Here is a 12,566-nt window from a genome sequence, read left to right on the forward strand (position 1 = left end):
CTTTAGTGAAATATAAGATTAAGCTAAAAGCATGTTAACAATTTTGACAGGGGGTGAAAGTGCAGTGGAAAGTCTTTAAGAAGAAACTGTGTTTTAAAACACCTGTATATCATACAGAATTACCTGTGAATACACAATAAGAGAAAAAATATTTAAATCCTTGTTTTCATTAGAGCCATCTTCTGGAGCACTCATGAAAACTGTATTGGAAAGGCCTGCATGAAGTAATGAGGTAAAGCATCTTCTGGATGAGTCATGAGCTGACCTCCTAAAACAGTGCCTGAGATGTGCTGTCATCAGGGAGAAAAATCTTCTCTGGGTTTGTGAGCCTTTGTCATTACAATAATATTCAAATAGCTATTCAAAATGAAACCCTGATAATTAGCTAGCCTACTTCTGCAGATACACAGAAGTAATCTTTTCTCACTACTCAGAAAAATCTGAATGCTAATATTGGGTGCTAGACCCACAGTTTAAAGATGAATTAAAACACTAACCAGAAACTAACAACACATTTATGTGATGAAAGTCCTCACTTAAAATGCGACTAGAGAAAGGAAGATATTTTTAAGTCTGGGTTTTTTTCCTCCCCATAGAATCTTCCTTCTGATATTCTCCAGTACTTTTTGACTGGATGAAAATGTCCCAGAATACTTCCATCTTGTGCTTTTACAGATACTATACTTTATACAGATCCTGTGGGGCAGACTGAATTGAAATTCTGCTCACAAGCAGTCCTGTTGACAGCACTGGGATTATTTTCAGGCTAAGGACAATGTATTATTGAGTTATTCATGTACCTCAAGATGTATATAGTCATTTAATGGGGCTTACAAAAATGCCTAAGCAGGCTAGACACCTAACACATAGAAAAGCTAAGAGGTGCTAGAATCTGGCTCTAGGACATGATGGAAGTTCATCTTTAAAATTAGGACTTGCTAGGGCTTCATCTTTTAGTAGATTGATCAAACAATTTGTGTTACTGGCTTAATTTCATCCTGACAAGGGAGGAAAGAGACACCACCCCCCAATGACCCTCTCTGCAGGAGGCTGAATTCCCCTTGCAGTGATTCACTGGGAATTAAATTGTTGCAGAGTTACAAAGCTGCATATTGACTGAGTATACAGCAGCGTTAAAGAAGCTACAGTGAATATCAGCAACTTTACAGTCCATTTATCAAAGTGCCAGTGGCTCCCATTTCAAGGCAGGTGAGGCTGTAATATATAAGGATTGAAGAGATTATGTTTCCAGAGTAGTTTAATATATAAAGAAGGTGATGGTGGTTGGAGGTAGCGGGGTTCTTGTTTTTTCTTGCTGTTTTTAAGGAAAATACTGCAAACCTGTCAGGTTCTTGCCAGTTCTTGTTTTCTAGTGAAAACAAGAAAGTACTGTTTCACTTCAGTACTGTTTCACTGAACATAGCAATATGGAATAAGGCCTCACTTACCTTCAGCATATAAAGATGAAAGAGAAGGGGAATGATAAGCATGAATCAGTTATTATTTAGAAGTCTTTCTTGGATCAGTTTTGCCAGGATCACACCAACTTCTTGATATAATTTCAAGTCTTTGATTCAGGTTTTAGCTCAGCTCCATTGCACTAAATGAATCCTTTTATCTTTCCTTACTCTTTTCTGAGACCCTGCTTTCTCCTTTTTTTTTTCCTCTGAGCGTTGTTCTAGCCCTCCCTTAGCAAAAGCTCTGTGTGTGTAGATGGAAATGCCTGCCATAAGTGATGTGACCAAAAATCCCACCACTTCCCAGCAAACATAGGTTCTGTGTAACAATGGGGAAACACAGATCTAAAACCAAACTCAGTCTTTTCCCATTTCACTGGATGTCCTGCCTGAAAACAAACAAGTAACTGAAAAGGGGAAAAAACTCCAGCTCCCTCCTGTACCTTGAACTGTGGCATGCCATGTAGTTATTTACTAACACTGCTGTCTTGAAGACCTATTGTGTCTGACATTGCTCAAATGTGAGTGAGACACCACCCATGCTGTAAATCTTTCAGCTCTGATTTGCAAAATAAACTTGGAGCAGAAGAAAGAGATAAAACGGACAGATGGAAAATGAGAAACACTTTGCCATAACCAATAGTATTTGGGTGCCTGAGATACCTTTGAGGTTGGGGTGATGTGTTGCGCCCACATTTTTCAGGGACAGACACTGATTCCAGACAAGTTCAATCTAAATCATTGTTTTTATGGCAAAACCCTTGTTCCTTCAAAGCTATGTGTCACAGTGTGCAATATAATCATCACTTTTAATGTAATGGTTCTGCCCTGACACATCCTCCCAGTTCTTTCACACTCAAGCATTTTGAAAAGTATATTTCTGATACTATTAGGACAGCCAAAAAATGAGAAAGCTGATCTGACTGTTAGAGATGGACTAATTATGGAGGTAACTGTTCACTGAACATGAGTATCATTTTTGGACTATTCTTCAAATGGATTGAACTGGTATGCTCTTATCCTCTTCAATGATGGATGAAAATCAGGACCACCATGTTAACAGCTGAAATGATAATACAATAAGCCTGGCTACTTTCCTGCAAGTCTTTGTGGTCAAACTGTATGTGGTTAAGCTTCTTGATGCTTCTGTGCTGAGCCTTTACACTGAAAAATGAACCTAAACGGAGTCATCATTGCAGACTGCATTCATGTCAAGGTTATTATACTCAGAGAGGAAACAGCTGCTCCTTCAAGGTTTGCATGCTTGGGATCAGAGACAGACAGCACTGTTGCTGGCAAAAACAATTTGGAGGGGAGGGAAAAGATGCACATCAAATAATAGAGATAGAAAGGCTTACCTCTGTGTGATTCTGTTCACTAGTATTATGTAGGACTGCTAGGGCGTGTTAAAACAGTAATTTCTCTAGCTTATGCATAAGCTAGCACTTGTTTAGAGGACAGTACAGAGCTTGGGATCTTCTTATTTGCTTCATTACAACAGGTATGTGAACTTGTGATAGGGCAAGGAAAGAAATAAGGGTTAAGGGCAAACATGGAGCCTGATTCACCTGTGCTTAAAGGCCTTTTATGTTGATATGAGCTGAGGTATATACCTGAGTAGTCACTCTTGTGGTTAAGTTTCTCCAGTGTATAGCTTTGCTCCCATCATAGATGTCCTGCCCACATTGTGTCTTGCACCAGGAAAACTGTGGAAGTGGGGTAGAACTGGAAAAGTCTGATCTGTGTTCCTTAAGCTGCTCTCTGTGGGCCTTTCCATCCATCCTTGGGGTCCCTTTCTTTTAGACGGGCTGCAAAGGGTACCTGATGGTCAACAACAGGTCAGAGCTGTGGAAATCAGGGCAGGGAGGGATCTCTTTCTGATTCTCTGGGGCAATCTCTTAGCTTCAGCTCCTGGGAAGCAGCAGACATCCCACACTGTAGGGTACAGGCTGGTGACTCCCCTGGGCAAACCCTGGGGCAGTTAATTCTAGGGCAGACCAGATGCTGCAGGAGGAGCCTTGACTTGTACGTGTCACCTCTGAGTAAGAAGCCAAGGATTATGCCGATTCTTTTTTCTCTCCAGTGTGCTTTTGCCAGACTCCCAGACTGCTTTCTGCACAATCATGTGGGTTGCTTTCATAATATAAGACTCAATATTAAACAAAGGTATATGTGTTCCTGTTTCCCTGGTCCATAGTACCTGTGAACTTCAGGGCATATGCTAGAATCACATAACCTCAGAAGCACAGAACAGCTCATGTGGAAGGAGCCTCAGGAGGTCTCTACTCCAACTTTCTGCTCCAAGCAGGGTCAGTGTCAAGAGCAGAAGAGGTTGCTCAGGGTTTTAACCATTGTGTCTTGAAAAAGTCCAAGGATGGAACCTGTACACAATCTCTGGGCAACCTGGTCCACTGATTGCTGTCCTCAAGGTGAAAGAATTTTTTCCTTAAATCACATCAAAACCTTATCTCTGTTTTCTGTCATCCTCCCACCACACACCACTATAAAAAGACTGGCTCCATCTTCTCAGTAGCTTCCCTGCAGGTAATGGCAGGCTGCTGTCAGGTAACCTCAAAGCCATCTCTCCTTCAGGCTGAACAAGCCCATTTCCCTCAACCTTCTGTCACAGACTGCGTACCTCAGATTATCAAACAGTATATCCTCTATCACTGATCTTGGACCTATGGTTTGCTCTCAGACTACTTTCCAAGATGCTTCAGTCACCAGTCAAAAGTATTTTCTTATTAGAAATCTCTGCTAGATTACAGATATTTCTGATCTGCTGGACACAGGTCTCCCTGGACATACCTTTTATCTCATGGCTAATGTGAAATGAGGAGCTATCCAAAGCCACTGCCCATTGGATGACAGCCATCACCACCACAGTGGTAACACTTAGGAGAATCAGGGCAGAAAGCAATGTGAGTTTGAAGGAAAAAACATCACATTTCTCCCAATGGTGATTCTTATCCCTTCTTTCTTGCAGGCAAAGCCCAGTTGCCCCTGGGAATACTACATGGCTTCTGCCACTCTGTATGGGTTCAGTAACTGAACTGAAAGAACCAATCTTCCATCTAACCGTTCTCTTAGAAATTTCCTGTAGTCTCCATTGATTTTTTTTTTGAGAGGGAAACATATATATAGCATTGCCTTTTGCCTTTCCTTGTACAAAGAGAGGACTTTAATTAGTGCCCTTTGTGTTGAACCATTAGATTTGGCCACCTGTGGTATCTTGAAGTTATTCACATTTTTAAGTGTTTTTAAATGTTGGGTCTAAGGCACCCAGAGATTTTCCAGCAGAGGGAAAATATTCAGTTGCCTGAAAGCTCTTCCATTACCCTACACCACAGGAGTGGCATAAAGGAGCTAAAGAAAAGTCTGAATCTAGTACTAATGTTTCTGCTACAGGGAACATAGTTTTTCGTTTTTAGGAGGTGGGAGGGTGAATGTGGGAAATTCAATTTGTTTTGCTGATATTTATTTATTCCTTTGACTTATTCACTCAGTGACAAAAGCTGAGTAAAAATGGTGAAGATTTAGATCTTTCTAATTTTTTTATTCAGAGAAACACTTGGCCATGGTAGTCATAATTTCTTTCTCCTCTTTCTGTTGGTAGTGTGATGACCTCCTCTTTGCCAGGACCTCCCCCATGCCATGCCATGCCATGCCATGCCATGCCATCCCATCCCTTCCCATCCCTTCCCATCCCATCCCGTCCCAGTAGCTCTTCTCCTTGCAGCTATTTCCACAGTTTTAATTTATAGTTTATAAAGGAATGTCTGTTATCCACATCTCCTCCACAGAATAGGTAAATGGCAAAAATGGGATTTTATTCCTTAGTTGTTCTGCTGCTTATCATGTGTTCGTAATACTATTACTATGCTCTCTGTTATGATGCTTTTGCTAGACTGTTATTTACAAAGCACTTTTATCAGTGAGAGATTCCATGTTACTTGATGAACTTAAAATGGTTATATACATAGATCCATTTGGCCATAAACCAAATGTGTTGGGCAAACTGCAGCAGGTGTTTAAAAGTGGGGAAGCACTGTCCAGTAAACACACCGGGGGAAAAAGTCTGCAACGCAGACTGCATCTACAACTCTGGGATGATCAGAAGCCCATTAGCCTCCAACTATGAACCCAATGTTATACTTTGCAGATTTGTTTTGCAATAAATTATGTGTGCCAACTGCCTGGCAACAGTCACAGCCCCAGGTAGCTTTGCATGACCCTGTGCTAAGGGGAGAAAAGGGAAGTGGTGTCCTTCAGAAGGAGGAAACACTTGGTTGGGCACTCTGAATGTTACAAAGGGGTACTGGAGACAGACTTTTCTCTTTAAGTGATGGAGAGCAAGCATGATCCCAGGACAGTTTACAGCAGGGAACAGAAGAATATAATTCTGGATTCAATAAAACAATCAACTGGGACTAGTCCCCAGACACCAATCCTGGTTTTTTTCCTTTTGCAGAAAAGTCCTGAACCTACCAAAAGCAACAGCAGTTTTGCCATTGGCATACACAGGGCTTTTGACCTATTGATTTTTTTTTTTTTCAGAGCAATTTACCAGGGGATTTCAGACTCTGAAATTGGAGTTTGGATGAGTAATGTAGCCTATACAGTAGACCCCTGCTCTCAGTGCTCTCTGAGTCAGACTTCCACTGCCAATGCTGATGGGTGGAAATTCACAACTCACTTCATGAAATTTCTGTAATATCCTCCAAGTGGTTGCTGTTTTCATGAGCAGCCTGGTATTTAATTCATTCTTAAGAATATAAACTTGCAAAAAAAATAGCATGTTTGCAGAGCAGATGAAGTGAATCTAACACAAGCAAATATTATCTGTGCATTTTTGTCATGAATAGATAGCTCTGTTAGTTACAGAGGGAGCTCAGATTAATTCTGTGAATCTCAAAACCAAACAGTATAGAGGAAGAGACATCAGAGACACTGCACATTCAAAGGGTATGCACTTTCTGACAGAAACACCGGTTATTGTTGATTAGCCCATATAATTTGATTATATTGGATTTACTGTCCTTTGTCTAATATTCACAGTTCTGTCCAAAACCCTTGTGTACACCACGATAAGAAGACAGATAAATAGGGAAATTGCACTACAGATCAACTGTATCAAGAAATATATCAGTAAAGAACAAAAAGGTTAGGAAATAACAAAACTACAATAGAACATAAATATGCATTTCATACATATACACACAGAGAGAGATTATGCTTTGCAGGTATTATGGGATTTTGATTTTCAATCTGTTGCAGAACAGATTCCTTTTAAGGAAGCAGGAAAAATAATTGCTTGAATAGTGATCAGTCCTAACCACCTTTTGTATCTTCTGGAATAGCTACTGTCACTATTGGTGATATAACAACCCCTTGAATAAAAATAGAACAAAAGGAGATAACCAAGGCAACACAATGGAAATAAAACATCAGGGTCCAGGTTGTAAGAGAGAGGAAGGAAGGAAGGAAGGAAGGAAGGAAGGAAGGAAGGAAGGAAGGAAGGAAGGAAGGAAGGAAGGAAGGAAGGAAGGAAGGAAGGAAGGAAGGAAGGAAGGAAGGAAGGAAGGAAGGAAGGAAGGAAGGAAGGAAGGAAGGAAGGAAAACTCTCAAATCCCTTCCTTAAAAGGAAGGAAACAATACTGAATTGGAATGGTGTCAGTTGAGCTGAGTAGGATCAGACACAATGCAAAAGAGAACCTTCCTGCTGTGTGGAGGAGCAGATGCCAGAGATATCTGACACTGGGATGCATTTGCTTTTTGTTCACAGACTTCCTACGTGTGTCCTGTGAAAGAAAAAGGCACACAGGTATCTTCTGAATATTCTCAAAGTAGAAAGAGATGGGCTATGCTTCTTAGCTAGCTGTGCTGATTGGGCTATACTGCAAGTTCCTTTAAGGTACCTGTTTAAAATTACCTCTTCTGTCCAACTAATATGTTTGCCACAGTGAAAATAGGAAGTGGGAAATCCTGGAGAGTATCTGTTGCCAAATATTTAGTAATAGTCTAAGTGAAACTGTACAAATAACAAAGTCTAATCTGCCAAAAGTACTCAATGGAGAAGTAATGCATTTTTAAAGAAATTGGTTAGTGAGGTCCTTCCCCAAGGCTCCCAGCTGCAGAGTATACAGGGGAAAATACATGATGTGAGGCACTTCCCCAGCTGCAGTGTCAAGGGCTGAGCTGGTGATGGGAGGCTGTGCCTGGGCTAGAGGGGGCGGGCAATGGATGTCACTTCAACATGATTTTTGCAGAAATCAAGGAGAGAGCTTCTGGAGCACAGAGGCCCCTTCAGGATGCCTGCCAGGGACAGACTTTTTTAGTGCTCAGACCTGTCAAGAGAAACAGACAGGACTCCTGTAAAAAAAGAAATTTCATTAGCAAGTGGTTGTCCTGTGTCACCAGTTTCTCACTGGAAATAGTCCCATCAGTCAGAACAGTGTTTAACCACTGAGGCTGGTGAGGCAAAATCATGTGGGCTGATTCTCTCATAGCTGCCAAAAGCATTTAGAAAAAAAACCTCCCAAGAATTCAAAATACTTCTTAAACCTCAACACTGGTTTTAGCCTGGGAAGGGAGGGACAAACATACCTTATTCATAGCAAGCTCTTATTCAAAATGTTCTTTTGAGGCTGGAAAGAGCTTTCATTTACCTTTTGTCCCAGGAGACTTTCCAAGGTCCCTTTCCTGGGCTCGAAGGTGATGAAAGAGAGGAAGCTACAAACTGTGTGTCTTGACTGTCTGGGAACAAGAAATGCCTCATTCCTATGAGCAGTCTTGAATTCATAGGTTTAAGTCATATATGAGCATTCTAACAGCCAATTGTTTATCTAAAGTGAAACACTAAACTCCTTGGCATTTCCCATCACTTATACTACTACCTTTGTCAGTTTGCTTGTCTCAAAACTACTTTATGAAATTTCCTTTCAGAAAGAAAAATCTCAAACACCTTTTGTCACCTCCTGTATAGAGCCTTGAAAAACCAAAACTTTTCTACATAAGCTTTATTTTTATATGGACCATAATAAACACAGGTAGATCGAACTTTCTGACCACAGAAGCAAAATATGCATTATAAGATTGCAAAAGAGAAACTACGAAACCTAGGAGCTTTTCCTCTTTTTACTACATTGTCTTTATTCTCAGCCAAGTACGAGTATACTCTTTGCATCAGAATAAAGGAGATCACTATTTACTTGTTCTCAAACATCACCCAGTTTCCCAGTATTGAAAGAACAGAGGTATCACAAGCTATGTGCAACAATGACAAATTTGCTAAAATGACTGAAACTCAAATTTCTATTTGTGTTTGAAGTCCATGTGTATTTACATGGGAGTTTAAGGCATATTGGCTCTGCTTAGTTCAAGGTAAATTGCATCAGTTTCTCACTATCTGGAGCACTAAACCAGTCCATTGATGAAAAGCAACAAACACCCTTCACCTGTGAAGACTACAAGGCAGCAAGAAGAGATTCTCACAAGAAAAGCGTAAGAGTTCGGTTATCTTCATCTCTCTGCCAAATCAGTAGTTGAAAATAACTATGAACTGTGTTACTATGTTCAGTTATAAACAGATTGTGCAGAAGTATGCGGTATGAAATAACGAAATCACAAAACCTAGAAGGAGTGGCTAGAAAAAACATTTGTCCTATTACCAGATATAACTGTGTTATTTGGGAATGCCATCTTTTGGATGTTTGATCTTCTTTGCACAGGTGATGCAATTCAAATATGCTATCTTTGATCTAAATGGATTATGCATTTGCAATACCTACCTTGGAGATAACGAAAGAAAAAAATAATATACTTCTATGTAAGATGTAAGTAAGGAATTGTCCTGTACTTTTCCACATCCTTTATACTTCTTTTGTCTCTTGCCTGTTTCCAGCCTGTGTGGATAACTGAGACATCCCTTGTGTCAGGTCTTAGATGCATAAGCAAGATTGTTGATGGAAATGAAGCAGCAATGGTACCACTCTTCACTTCCTGTCTCAGCAGAGTTCCCAGGCCCTCATGGAGACTCTTATTCCTATACGCAGGAGTATGAGAAACAGGAAGATACCCAGATATTTTTTGACCTAATTGTGCTGTCATTATCTGTTGACTACCTAGCTGACAATAGCGGTCAACATCGATCATATTAGCTGATATTATGAGACAGGGTGTTGGATACTTTTAGACACTCTGTTGATAAGTATTTCCTTGCCATCTATTCATACAGGGCCCATCCTGATCACTTAGTTAAACCAATATCATTTTCAACTTTCTGTTGTACTTGACAGTCACAATAGCAACTGTTTTCAAAAACAGCACACCCCCACAGTATCCCCCATAAAAAGAAAATAAAATTTGTTGTCTGCTTTTCCAAACATTTTAGAAATTAATATGAAAGTATAGATAATGTACTGACATAGTTTGTATCTTATGTAGAATCCATACTAAGTTACCACCTGAGATTTATTTTCTATTTGTCTAAACGTTAATAATATAGAACCTTTTCTGGAATAAGTCTCTACTCAGGACAATGCCACCCATTCCTAATTAGTTACTGAGATTTTTACTACCTGGGTTACTAAAAGGCTCTTCATTTAGATGCAAAACCATAGTCTATTAAGATTGAAATATTTCTAATATATGGTGGGGTAAAGGGGAAAGCACACTATCCCTTGAATTACATGGTCTGAGATAGGCAAACCTCAAATAAATGATGCTCTCAGTGGGATGGTGGGTTAGGTGGCATTTGCTTAGGATGACCAGTATCATTATGAGTGGATACAAAATTATTATAGATCTCTGTAAAGAGAGATGACTGACATTTTTAAATGCTCATTTGTGAAGTAGTAAATGTAAAGAAGCAGATAATTACATTTAAAGGTCATTTTCTAACCATAACATTAGAAAGATTAAGAGGTTAAACATTAACCTGACTATAAATCACTCCATTATGCCTTTCTACAAACAATAGTGTCTGCATTTTAACTATTCAGTGTCTTTCAGTGCATCAAACATTCAATGTGATTGCACTGCATATCAGAGACTAAAACAAAAATATCCAAATTAGCTCATTAAAAATGTAAAAAACCCCCTCTAATGCTACTTTACATATAGTTTATACCCACCCCACCCCTCCAAAAGATACACCTCAGAAACTTCATGAAAGCCATTCAGGACTTCACATATGTGGAGGACATTGATGTTATGGATAACATGTTTAAATCCTTGAAATGGACTGAATTTAGAACTGAACCTCATTTACGCTTAGAAACAAGAGAAAATGTCATCTTAATGATGTTGCCTATGCCACCAACATTTAGAGAATTTTCTTATTTACTATATGACTGGATATGAAGCAGGGAGCAGTATATGTTTTTACATATGCTACTACCGAAAGTCCTGATATGAAAAAACCTGAGAGTCACTATCTTGGCCATCATTCCAGCTCGACCAAAGGAGCCTGCTTAGAGATGGATAGTCATTTGCCTGCTCCTCGACAAGCCCACTCTAAGATGACGGCATCTGGATTGGGATCACGCAGCTGTTTTCTCCCTCACTGACAATTTCTTTTTGTGGTCTTTGTAAAGTAAGAAGGAAGAAATAACCCACTGAGAAGCAGTTATACCAAAGTATCTTAAGCCTGTTATATCATGAGCAGAAAAAAAAAAAAAGGACAAGCACACAATCTTTCTCTTTTTTTTTTTTTTCTTTTTTTCCTCCAAACATTTCCTTTCAGATCTCTCTTTGAAGTCACAGGCTTATAGTGTGAGTGACTGAGAGCAAGGAGCTGTGAAATGCGCCTTTGAGCCATAGACTTCTCAAAGAGTATCACAAGACAAATATGACTGGGGTACACAACATCTGCAAATCAGCATAGCATTACTGAGGTTTTGTTCAGCCTCAAACTCTGGGAGCTTCAGAGAACCAAAAACTTCAGCAAGGGAAAATAATTTCTCCCATCCTGATTCTACTTTCCTACTTAGGAGGTCTCACTGCTACTGTATGCAGTGTCTGCATTGGTGTAATTTGCTTATGAAGAAATAATTAAACACACACATACATTGTCTATATAATGGTTTATTATATGTGAATAAATTAGGTATAGTTACCAACTTCTGTTCCACTCAGCCCTGTTATTGCTCTGCTAGTACTGGATACTTTCACATTGCTAAAATATACAGCCACCCCTCTGCTGTTGTAAGGTCGTCCCTACAAACTATCCTCACAATACACCACTCTTCATATTTACTAAAAATAATTCGTGTTTGGATGAATCTGATTCGCTTCATAATCAAACACACAGATCAGCAGAACGCCTCAGTCCTGACTTGTTGTGTCTCCTGATTCTCCACTCACGGGTGTTCTGCATTTCTCATCTAAAACAATTTTCATTACTTCTCTTACATAAAAGATAGTCTGACCCACTGATAATTCTCAAACAGGGAGCAAAACTGGTTATCATGATCTTGGAGCAGTCAGTACTGATATAACAGTTTCTTACAAACTTCAGGGAAAAGCTGATGAACTTTAGGATTATTTCTGTAAGTTGTCTGGTAGAGCCTCTGGTCAGCCTCACCCATTATTCATCTCGAGTGGGAGAGCAGCACCGTAGTGTGTCATTACAGCATCGCTTCCTGCTAGACCTGCTAGGAGGTTTATATGAGACAGCATGAATCTTTTTTTCCTTTCTGCAGTTTAAAGCGCTTAGACAAATGGGAGCTGAGCATTGCCAGTGAAGGGAGTAACTGTTAGACCAGAAGATGAGAAAAACAACACAGTGTAACCTAAGGAAAATAATAGTCAGAAGACTGATCTGAACAGCAGAGAGGTGGAGAACAAGATGAGAAGGACCAGAGAGGCTGAAGGCTAACCAGGTGTTGCACCAGGCAGCAAGGAAAAATGAAAAGAGAATGAACAAGAAGAGTGATGTGGGTCTGTCCCAGATCCTGTTTCTCTCTAAAGCAGAGCCACTGCAAAGATCTGAGGGAGGAGTGTCGCTGTTAAGGAGAGGAGATGCAGAGGCAGCATTTAGTAATACAACCAGGAGAGGGGGAAAAAAGATACCAAGACAACTCAAGTCCCTGAGACATGACTTCACAG

The 12,566-nt window shown here is 39.9% G+C and overlaps 1 protein-coding gene across 10 annotated transcripts in view; it reads left to right on the forward strand.

Annotated features, from left to right (window-relative positions):
- CHRM2 (cholinergic receptor muscarinic 2) overlaps positions 1 to 12,566 on the forward strand; it is a 102,330-nt gene that overhangs the window by 69,282 nt on the left and 20,482 nt on the right. For 5 of the 10 annotated variants that reach the window (XM_074871777.1, XM_074871768.1, XM_074871773.1 and 2 more), the window contains one exon: positions 174 to 323. The exons of 3 other annotated variants lie outside the window; for them this stretch is intronic. The gene's annotated coding sequence lies outside the window, so the exon portion shown is untranslated. Of the gene's footprint in view, positions 1 to 173; positions 324 to 12,566 lie in introns of those variants that run through there. 2 more of the 10 variants (XM_074871770.1, XM_074871776.1) reach the window with 2 other exon arrangements.

The sequence above is a fragment of the Strix uralensis genome, chromosome 5 (assembly GCF_047716275.1).
Source record: "Strix uralensis isolate ZFMK-TIS-50842 chromosome 5, bStrUra1, whole genome shotgun sequence".
In the NCBI taxonomy this organism is placed as follows: Eukaryota; Metazoa; Chordata; class Aves; order Strigiformes; family Strigidae; genus Strix; species Strix uralensis.